Raw genomic sequence first — 12245 nt, 5'->3', positions numbered from 1 at the left:
GTTTTTTTGCTGCAGAAGTTTGAAATTGAATGTAGTTAAAGTTCATGTGCTATCATTTAATTATGTTGCTCCAAATTGTGACTGAGAAATTTCCTCCTTCATGATTCATACTTCCAGGCCAAGTATCGCAATGTTGATTCTATCACCTAGTTTTATGTCAATGTGGTGTTGATGGTGTTGAAATATGTAAATGCAATTATGTATCCTTTGACTTCAAAGCATATAGAGATCAATGAAACTACAATGTGAACATAGATTTTGAAAGAGTGTATGTGGATCAAGATTAACATAAAAATCCTGACGAAAATCAAAATTCTTAACTTTGGGAAATATGCAGCCCATAACAAAAAGCTGCATTTATGTAATGTCTTTATTGTGGAAATGATTTCCATAGCTCTTCACAGAAGTATCATCCGATAATGTTTGGCACTGAACCAGAGAGGAAGTTATTAGTACAGTGAGTCAAAGCTTGGTGATAGATGTAGGCTTTAAGGAAGTGAAGAGGTAAAAAGGTTGAGGGAGGGAATTCCAGAGCAGAGGGTCTAAATGACTGAAGGCATTGTTGTTAATGGAGGTACAAAGAAATCAGGGATGTAGATGCCGCCAAAACTGGAGGAATGCAGTGTCCTTAGGGGGATCTGGGGTTAAATGATGTTGCAAAGGTAGGAAATGTTAAGATCATGGATGGTGATGAATGGAAAGCTGAGAATTTTAAGTTTTAAACAATGGCTGACTGGGATACAATGTAGGCCAGTAAGGACATGGGTTATGAGTGAATGGGACTTGCACAATCTAGACATTTCTGATGAAGGGTCTAGGCCCGAAACTTCAGCCTTCCTGCTCCTATGATGCTGCTTGGCCTGCTGTGTTCATCCAGCTCTACACCTTGTTATCTCAAATTACCAAATATGTTCTGTTGCTTAATTTAAATGCATAAAGCTACTTACAGAAATATCAGGAATACATAACATTGTAGGTGAAGGATCTTGTCATTTAGCCAAACAATGTACAGTTATGAAATAGCTTCCATGGATAAAATTCACAAAACTCACTTATAGATCATCATATGAAGAAATACACTGTGGCCACAACTTGTGCAATTTTTCCATAAAGTTACTAATACTACCACTTAAAATTCCTTCCTAATTTAAATGTAACATTTAGATCGTATCTGCCGAGCACCTTTGGGTTCACTGTGAAAGTGCAGCATGGAAGCACAGAGACAAATAGATTGTAAAAAATACATTTAAGACCAAGAGAGAAAATGAGATTGAGAGAATATCTGTGAGAGATAAAGAAAGCATAAGAGAGAGACTAACTCAGCTGCAGGGTCACCAGAAATCCACTAATAGAATTTAAGTAAATGTTCAAATTGTTACAGGTTGAAATTTACTTATTCAACACTTAACATTGTAAATTTGAACCCAGTGTGCACAAAAACACAGAAATGGCCAGGCAAGCCATTGAATCTGTAAGGGGAGAAAACACTGGGAGGGGACTTCATCAGAAACCACATTTTCCTTTTTTTTCCTTTTTGAAGTAAAAGCAATTATCTTAATGTTTACAAAAAGTCATAAGTCCCCCATAAATCTTTGGCAATGAGCATAGTTCAAACAAACCATGTGTGTGGTTAACATATCATTTAAATTTCATTCACTATTAGAATTGTATAAATCTGGTATATATTAACAGAAAAGACCATATCACGTTAGAAATATCATTACTGAATATCAATAGGAATTGTTTTTAATTGAGATGTAGTCAACTGTGACAAAATGGTATTTATTGCCCAGACCTCAATTGACCAGAGATGGTGATGGTAGGCTTTCTTGAACTCCTGTGTCGATGTGTTGATTCCGATTTTGTGATGGCATGAGATAAATAATTCTTGGATTTTGTGCTTGGAGTTTGAAGGCAATGCATATTTCCAAGGAAGGATAGTTTAGCTAGGAGGGAATCTTGATGATGATGGCAGTCCTATGATTTTACTGGCCTTACCTTCTTGGTGGTGGAAGCCATAGGGCCTGGAACTGTTGTCAAAGTAAGCTTTATGCGTTGGTTCTGAGCATTTGACTGATAGTACAAATTGTAACCACATGTGATCCTGATGCAGAAAACAACAACAAGAAGAAGTTATATTTATACACAGAGTTCAATGTATTGAAATGGTTCAAGTCATTTCCAGGCACATTATAAAACAAAGCATGACATTGAGCCACATAAGAAGAATTAGGTCAAACCACCAAAGCTAGGTCAGAGAGGGGCTTTTAAGGAGTGTCTTAAAAGAGCAAAGTGAGATAGAGAGGAGGAGAGGGGTACGGAGGGTATTTCAGAGCTTGGGAGGCAGAAGCAACAGAAGGCACAGCCAACAACAGTGGAGAAATAAAAATCAGAAATGGACAAAAGAACAGAATTAGAAGAGCACAGATAACTCAGGGCATGTGGGGCTGGAGCAGATTAAAGCAATAGGGTGGGGTAAGGCCTTGGAGAGATTTGCAAACAAGACTGAGAAATTTAAAATTAAGATGTTGCTTGACTAGGATCTCAGGTCGGTGAGCACAGGGATGAAGAGGGAATTCCACTTGCTGTGAGTTAAGGCACAGGCAGCAGAGTGTTTGATGACCTCAAGTTTGCGGAGGATAGAATGTAGAAGTGCGTAAACGTTTGGTTCAGAGACAGGGTTTCTAATCAATTTGACTGTCCTAACTAGTTTTGTGAAAGTTGTTGCAGCTGTAGTGATTCATGTAACCAGTGAGTATTCCATCAAACTTTTGACCTAAACCTTATAGAGATTGTGGTTAGGCACCTGTGTCTTGCAAATATAACCAGCCACATGTCAGCCAGATTCAATTATAGGTTGCTTAATTATCTGAGGAATTGATAGTAGAGCTGAACGCTATAGACATATTAGTGAATAATAGCTATAACATCTAGCTCTTGTGACCATGTCTACACCAACAATATGATGTGGTCTGGAGGTGAGATGTTGAAAGACACCTGGGAAACTTAGTAAGCTCAGTGCTAAACATGTCCTAACAATGCACAATTGTACATGGTAAAGTCAATAAAGTTTTGAACTGTATAGCAAAGAAGTTAAATATAAGTCAGGAGAGGTCACAATCAAATTCCAGAGTGCAAATAGTTTCATATTCAATTTGAAAAGTTAACTCTATTTCTCTCTGCAGATGCTGCCAAGTATTTCTAGAACTTTCTGCTTTTATTTCAGACTTTCATTATTTGCAGTAATTGATTTCATGCCCATAGTATTGTGCTGTGGTTCAGAGTGCGTCTTTTTTTTTATTCTTTCATGGTACGACAAAGTTTACGACAAAGCCAACATTCATTGCCCAATTCCAAATGCCCTTGAAAAGGTGACAGTGAGCCTCTGTCTTGAACTGCTAGGGTCTATGTAGAGTAGACACATACATATAGATGTATAGGGAGGCATTTCCAAATTCTTAGTCCAGTGACAGCGCAGACGCATTTGAAAATGAAAAGGACCAGTAGCGAATGTAGGTCTGTGAGCACAGGGATGAAGGGGAATGTGACTTGCTCCAGTTTAAGGCACAAGCTTCAGAATTCTGGATAATTTTAGGTGTCCTTCTAGGTGGAAGAGGTTGTTGATTTGGACGGTGCTGTCAAAGCTGCTCTTGAAAAAGGCTTAATGAATTGTTATAGTGCACTTTATAGATGGTATGCAATGTTGCCACTTTGCATCAGAACTGGAGGGAATAACTGTTGAAGCTGAGGGATGGACTGCTGCTCAACCGAAATGCTTTCTCCTGGATAATATGCAATTTTGAGTGTTGAGAAATCTCAAAGATACTTAAAGGCTAAAGGCAGTCCAGAAAAAAGCATGAGGTTCGCCATCAGTGCTCGCGATCTGAGTTATGAGGAAAGACTGGAGAAACTTGGCCCTGAAGTGAGATGTTTGAGATGTGGTTTGATCGTGACATAGAAGATGGCTAAACATATGGAAGATGTCCACAATTTCAGCATTGATATATGATGGCTTTCCCTCGTGAAAAGAATAGTTAACATATTTCAGAATTTTATGTAAATGTACCTACTAAAGAAGGAGCAAAACTTGACCTTCTTTTGGGAAATAAGGCAGGGCAATTGACTGAAGTGTTAGTAGGGGAACACTTTGGGGCTGGTGATCATAATTCTACTAGTTTTCAAATAGTTGTAGAAAAAGGTAATCTTTCCATAGAAGTTAAAGTTCTTAATTGGTAAGGCAGATTTTAATGGTATGAGTCAGGCACTTTCAAAATAGAGAGGAATAGGGAGAGAGAGCAGTTAAACACGTGGCTACAGGGATGGTGCAGGAGGAAGGGATTCAGATGCCTGGATAATTGGGGCTCATTCTGGGGTAGGTGGGACCTCTACAAACGGGATGGTCTACACCTGAACCAGAGGGGTACCAATATCCTTGGGGGGGAAATTTGCTAATGCTCTTCGGGAGGGTTTAAACTAATTCAACAGGGGGATGGGAACCTGAATTGTAGCTCCAGTGTACAGGAGGTTGAGAGTAGTGAGGTCATAAATAAGGTTTCAAGGTCGCAGGAGTGTACCGGCAGGCAGGAAGGTGGTTTGAAGTGTGTCTACTTCAGTGCCAGGAGCATCCGGAATAAGGTGGGTGAACTTGCAGCATGGGTTGGTACCTGGGACTTCGATGTTGTGGCCATTTCGGAGACATGGATAGAGCAGGGACAGGAATGGTTGTTGCAGGTTCCAGGGTTTAGATGTTTCAGTAAGATCAGGGAAAGTGGTAAAAGAGGGGGAGGTGTGGCATTGTTAGTTAAGGATAGTATTACGGTGGCAGAAAGGACATTTGATGACAACTTGTCTACTGAGGTAGTATGGGCTGAGGTTAGAACCAGGAAAGGAGAGGTCACCCTGTTGGGAGTTTTCTATAGGCCTCCGAAAAGTTCCAGAGATGTAGAGGAAAAGATTGCAAAGATGATTCTGGATAGGAGCGAAAGTAACAGGGTAGTTGTTATGGGGGACTTTAACTTTCCAAATATTGACTGGAAACGCTATAGTTCGAGTACTTCAGATGGGTCAGTTTTTGTCCAATGTGTGCAGGAGGGTTTCCTGACACAGTATGTAGATAGGCCAACAAGAGGCGAGGCCACATTGGATTTGGTACTGGGTAATGAACCAGGCCAGGTGTTAGATTTGGAGGTAGGTGATCACTTTGGTGATAGTGACCACAATTCGGTTACGTTTACTTTAGCGATGGAAAGGGATCGGTATATACCGCAGGGCAAGAGTTATAGCTGGGGGAAACGCAATTATGAGGCGATGAGTCAAGATTTAGGATGCATAGGATGGAGAAGGAAACTGGCACAATTGAAATGTGGAGCTTGTTCAAGGAACAGCTACTGCATGTCCTTGAGAAGTATGTACCTGTCAGGCAGGGAGGAAGTGGTCAAGTGAGGGAACCATGGTTTACTAAAGAAGTTGAATCTCTTGTCAAGAGGAAGAAGAAGGCTTATGTAGAGATGAGGCGTGAAGGCTCAGTTAGGGCGCTTGAGAGTTACAAGTTAGCCAGGAAGGACCTAAAGAGAGAGCTAAGAAGAGCCAGGAGGGGACATGAGAAGTCTTTAGCAGGTAGGATCAAGGAAAACCCTAAAGCTTTCTATAGGTAAGTCAGGAATAAAAGAATGACTAGAGTAAGATTGGGGCCGGTCAAGGACAGTAGTGGGAAGTTGTGCGTGGAGTCCAAAGAGATAGGAGAGGTGCTAAATGAATATTTTTCGTCAGTATTCACACAGGAAAAAGACAATGTAGTCGAGGAGAATACTGAGATACAGTCTATTAGACCAGACGGGATTGAGGTTCATAAGGAGGACGTGTTAGCAATTCTGGAAGGTGTGAAAATAGATAAGTCCCCTGGGCCGGATGGGATTTATCCTAGGATTCTCTGGGAAGCTAGAGAGGAGATTGCAGAGTCTTTGGCTTTGATCTTAAAGTCGTCATTGTCTTCAGGAATAGTGCCAGAAGACTGGAGGATAGCAAATGTTGTCCCCTTGTTCAAGAAGGGGAGTAGAGACAACCCTGGTAATTATAGACCAGTGAGCCTTACTTCAGTTGTGGGTAAAGTGTTGGAAAGGATTATAAGAGATAGGATTTATAATCATCTAGAAAGGAATAATTTGATTAGGGATAGTCAACACGGTTTTGTGAAGGGTAGGTCGTGCCTCACGAACCTTATTGAGTTCTTTGAGAAGGTGACCAAACAGGTGGATGAGGGTAAAGCGGTTGATGTGGTGTATTTGGATTTCAGTAAAGCGTTTGATAAGGTTCCCCATGGTAGGCTATTGCAGAAAATACGGAGGCATGGGATTGAGGGTGATTTAGCGGTTTGGATCAGAAATTGGCTAGCTGTAAGAAGACAGAGGGTGGTGGTTGATGGGAAATGTTCATCCTGGAGTTCAGTTACTAGTGGCGTACCTCAAGGATCTGTTTTGGGGCCACTGCTGTTTGTCATTTTTATAAATGACCTGGATGAGGGCGTAGAAGGATGGGTTAGTAAATTTGCGGATGACACCAAAGTTGGTGGAGTTGTGGATAGTGCGGAAGGATGTTGCAGGTTACAGAGGGACATAGATAAGCTGCAGAGCTGGGCTGAGAGGTGGCAAATGGAGTTTAATGCGGAAAAGTGTGAGGTGATTCACTTTGGAAGGAGTAACAGGAATACAGAGTACTGGGCTAATGGTAAGATTCTTGGTAGTGTGGATGAGCAGAAAGATCTTGGTGTCCATGTGCATAGATCCCTGAAAGTTGCCACCCAGGTTGATAGGGTTGTTAAGAAGGCGTACAGTATGTTAGGTTTTATTGGTAGAGGGATTGAGTTTCGGAGCCATGAGGTCATGTTGCAGCTGTACAAAACTCTGGTGCGGCCGCACTTGGAGTATTGCGTACAGTTCTGGTCACCGCATTATAGGAAGGATGTGGAAGCGTTGGAAAGGGTGCAGAGGAGATTTACCAGGATGTTGCCTGGTATGGAGGGAAGGTCTTATGAGGAAAGGCTGAGGGTCTTGAGGCTGTTTTCGTTAGAGAGAAGAAGGTTAAGAGGTGACTTGATAGAGACATACAAGATGATCAGAGGATTAGATAGGGTGGACAGTGGGAGCCTTTTTCCTCGGATGGTGATGGCTAGCACAACGGGACATAGCTTTAAATTGAGGGGTGATAGATATAGGACAGATGTCAGAGGTAGGTTCTTTACTCAGAGAGTAGTAAGGGCGTGGAATGCCCTGCCTGCAAAAATAGTAGACGCGCCAACTTTAAGGGCATTTAAATGGTCATTGGATAAACATATGGATGATAATGGAATAGTTTAGGTTAGATGGGCTTCAGATTGGTTTCACAGGTCGGCGCAACATCGAGGGCCGAAGGGCCTGTACTGCGCTGTAATGTTCTATGTTCTATGTTCTATGTTCTAAAAGTTGATTGGAGTAGACTGATTGCAGCTAAAGGGACAAATGAAAAGTGGAAGGCTTTCAAAAGTGTGATAACGAGAGTTCAGAGGCATTATATATCTGTTAGAGTAAAGGGTAAGGCTGGTAAGACTAGGGATTAATAAATGAACAAAGATATTGAGGTTCTAGTCAAGAATAAGAAAGTCATATACGAGATATAGTTAACTGGAATCAAATGAATCTTTTGAAGAGTTTAAAGGGTGTAGGGGCATTCTTAAGAGGGAAATCAAGATGGCAAAATGGGGATACGTGTTAGCCTTTGCAGATAAAGTCAGGGATAATCCAAAGAGATTCTACAAGTACATTAAGAGTAAAACATCAACTATGGAGAGAATAGGGCTCCTTAAAGATCAATGAGGTTGTTAGGAGATGGAAGAGATACAGAGAGATTACAGAAGAGGAAGTGCTATATGTCTTAGAAAACATAAAGGTGGATAAATCTCTGGATTGATCAATTGTGGTACAACAGACAGGGGTAGGACTTATACAATTAATGGTGGGGCCCTATGTCGTGTTGTCGAACAGATAGACCTAGGGATTCAGGAACATAGTTCTTTAAAATTTGCATCACATGTAGATGAGGTGGTTAAGAAAATGTTTAGTACGCTTGCCTTCATTGCTCAGACTATTGAGTATAGGAGTCAGTATGTCATATAGAGATTGTACAGGACATTGTTGAGGCCTCTTCTGAAGTACTATGTACAGTTCTGGTTGCCCTGCTATAGGAAGGATATTATTAAATTGGAGAAGATTCAGAAAAGATTTACTGAGATGTTGCCTGGAATAGAAGGTTTCAGTTATAAAGATAAGCTGGGACATTTTTCACTGAAGCATAGGAAGTTGAGGGGTGACTTTATAGAGATTTATAAGATGTTGAGGGTATAGATAAGGTGAATAGCAAGGGTCTTTTCTCTAGGGTGGGGGAGTTCAAAGCAAGGGAGCATATTTTTTTAAAATGAGAGGAGAAAGATTTAAGAAGGAGGAGGGGCAACTTTTTTACACAGAGTGTGTTTCATATGTGGAATGAACTACCAGAAGCAGTGATGAATACAGGTACAGTTACAACATTTAAAAGACATTTTGCTAAGTACATGATTGGAAAGGTTTGAAGGGATATGGGCCAAATGCAGGCAGGTGGGACTAGTTTAGTTTGGGAACATGGTCGGTGTGGACCGAAGGGTCTGTTTCAGTGCTGTTTGACTCTATGACTGTATGATTGTAGAGTGCTTCTGAATGAATAGATCAACTTGGGAAAAACCCAAAATAAACATTGGCAAGCAGGCTATTGGTAAGTAGGCATCACTAGATGGCACCATGTAAGTCTACTTTCACCACTTGGCAAATGATAGTTAGGACTGGTAGGGCATTAGGGGAGAAAAGGAAGAGAGGAACAGCAATGGTGTTAGGGGATTCTGTCTTAACCGGAACAGATGGATATTTCTGCAGCTGCAGGATGGTCTGTGCCTCACTAGCGCCAGGATCCAGGCAGCATTCCCTCCAACTTTCTTACCAGCCATGTGGGCCTCTGAAGTCTGTGCACTTCTGAAACCGGAAGTCAATGCCAACCCCGTGTGTGGAGCATTGGTCTTTCTGAAGGTGGAAGATGAACAGCCAGAGGTCAAGTTCCATGTAAGTACCAATGACAAAGGTGAAAATAGGGTTGTGGTCATGCAAGCAGAATATGGGGAGATAGGAAATAAATTGAAAGGCAGGACCACAAAGGCAGTCATCTCAGGATTACTTCCAGTGCCATAAGCTAGTGAGATCAGGAATAGGAGAATAAACCAATTGAATGAGTGGCTATAGGAATGGTACAGAGGGAAGGATTTAGAATCTTGCGGCATTGGAACTGATTCTGGGGATGTTGGGACCTGTAAAAGCAGTCATGCTTGCACTCAATCAGGACTGAAACCAATATCCTTGCAAGGACATTCACTGATACTGTCGGTGAGGATTTAAATGAAAGTGGCAGGGTGCCCGGAACTGAATTGGGAGGCAAGAGTGAGGGAAACAAGTACAGAAATGGAACTTAGCAAAGTAGAAAGCAAAAGTGAAAGGCAGAAGAAAATAGTCGTAAATAGGGCTGGAGTACAAAACAAATATATAAAAATAACAAGAAATCAAGCCTAAAGATATTATATCTGAATGCATGGAGCATTTACAGTAAGGTAGATGGATTAACAGCACAAATAATCATAAACTGGCACAATATGATTGCAATTATGGAGACATGGCTGCAGGGAGATAAAGGCTGGCAACTAAACATTCACAATAATTCCATCTTCAGGTAGCACAGACAAAAAGAAAACAAGAAGGGGTGGTGTGGTTAGTGAAAGATTAATTCAGTGCAATACTGAGAAAGGATGCTGTCACAGGAAATCTAGATGCAGAACCAGTCTGGGTGAAGCTAAAAAGCAATAAGGGTAAAAAATATTAGTGGGAGTTATCTGTAAGCCTTTAAAGAGTAGTGGCAAAGTAGGAGTTGGCATTATGCAGGCATTTAGAAATGCATGCAATAAGAGTGCTACAGTAATCATGGGTGATTTTAATTTATATATAAATAGGGCAAACCACATTAGCAACACTGTAGCAAATGAATTCTTGGAGTGTGTACAAGACTTTTTTAGACTAGTATATTGAAGAACCAACTCAGGAACTGGCTTCCCTAGATTCAATTGAGTGCAAATAGAAGAGCTAATTAAGAATATTTTTGAGAGAGGTCTTTTAGAAAAAAAATGATCAGAACATAATAGAATTCTTCATTGGAATAGACAGTGAAATAGTCCAATCCAAAACTCAGGTCCGAAGTCTAAACAAAAGCTACAAAGTATAATGGGTGAGTTCACTGATTCACTGGGAAACCACATTACAGGACATGGCAGTGGATACACAATGGTTAACATTTAAAGAAAGAATGCGTGCATTGCAGCACTTATGTATTCCTTTTGAGTGAAAGAACACAAGAAGATCCAAAGTGGAGTCATATATAGTTGCTAGAAAAAGTAGCAAGCCTGAGGACTAGGAACAGTTTAGAATATAGCAATGAAAGAACAAGAGGTTTATTAATAGAGGAAATATGAAGTATGAGTGGACACTTGCAAGGATCATAAAAGCAGACTATAAAAGCATGTAAAAAGAAAAAGACCAGTGAAGAGAAATGGGGAGAATTCATAATGAAGAATAAGATACTGGCAGATTAATTAAAGAATTGCTTTAGTTCTATCTTCACAGAATAAGACACCGATATCTTCCCAAAAATGATGGGGAAACAAGAGATTTTTTTAGAAGGAGGGATTGAAGGTATAATAAATAATGTTAGAAATGTTAATGGGGCTGGAAACTGATAAATCCCCAGCATGTGATAATTTATATCCCAGCGTACTAAAGGAGGTGATCATGAAAATAAATGCTTTGGTTGTCATCTTCCAAAATTCTGTAGATTCTGGAACAGTCTCAGAATATTAGAGGGTGGTAAATATAACCGCATTATTTAAAACAGGAGGGAGGGAGAAAACTGGGAATTGTAAACCAATTAGCCTAACATGTATAGTAGAAAACGTTGGTGTCTATTATAAAGGATGTGAAAACAGGAAAGGAAATACAAATAAGATTTAAAAAGTCAACATGGATCTATGAAAGGGAAATCATGTTGATAAACCTACAGGTTTTTTGAGGATGTAACTAGTAAAATAGATAGTAGAGAACTAATGAATGTGGTGCATTTGGATTTTAGGGAAGCTTTTGATAAAGTGCCACATTACTGGTTATTGTGCAAAACTGAAGCACATGAAATTCATGGATTAAGAATTGTTCAGCAGACAGAAGACAGACAGGAAGATACTGCTGGGATCAATGCCTGGGCCTCAGCTACTCACAACATCTATCAATGATTTGGGCAACAAATCAAGGACAATATTTCCAAATTTACTGATGATGCAAAACTAGATTTGTTATGACACAGGGATGGCAAGCCAGACTAATCAGATTTGCTGACACTGGATTTGCAATACAGTGAAATTAAAACATTTGATGACCCTCAAAGTTGCCCAATTGTTCCTAACCAGACTTTACAAATAACTGAACTTGGACACCAAGGTTTTATTAAAATTAAAATAAACAATTTATTATTAATAAGGTAATTTCTGTAAAACACAAATGAGAAATAAGTCAATCTTATTAATATCTATGATCTAAGCCCAATCTTCTTTGAATCTAAATCCCCACTCACACACCAACAGACAGACATAGTTAAGGGATAGATTAGAAAAGATAAAATAATCATTTGTTGCCAGCTTGATAACTATTTCAAAGATGAATACCAAGACTTATGGAATCCAATGGGTTATATTACAGGCACATAGGATTGTATTTTGCTTGAATTCCAAAGTCACTGGTCAATGCAAACAATTTCCACAGACTTCTGGAGACTTTACCTTATTTCTTATAGACTGTTGTTCTTTTTCTCAGGAATTTCAATGAGTTGATAACTGGAGAATAACTGGAGGGAGCAAAACTGAAAACCCAGTCCAGCAGCTTCAAAAGAAACACTGCCTCCTGCCCAAAGCCCCAGTCAAAACTAATTCACCTTTGGTTTCTAATTCTTTTTCATCATTCTCTGTGATTGGCTGGCCAGTACCGATCCTCCTCTGATTGACCAATTCAACATCCAACCAGCTGCCAGTCCCTGGGCATAACAATAACATAGAGCAGTAATTAATCTGCATTATCTTTCCAGGCCAATTCCAAACAGCAAAC

This window comes from Rhincodon typus, chromosome 5 (genome assembly GCF_021869965.1).
Source record: "Rhincodon typus isolate 14 chromosome 5, sRhiTyp1.1, whole genome shotgun sequence".
Lineage (NCBI taxonomy): Eukaryota > Metazoa > Chordata > Chondrichthyes > Orectolobiformes > Rhincodontidae > Rhincodon > Rhincodon typus.
The sequence above is the reverse complement of the archived record's forward strand: the minus strand, read 5'-3'. Positions refer to the sequence as shown.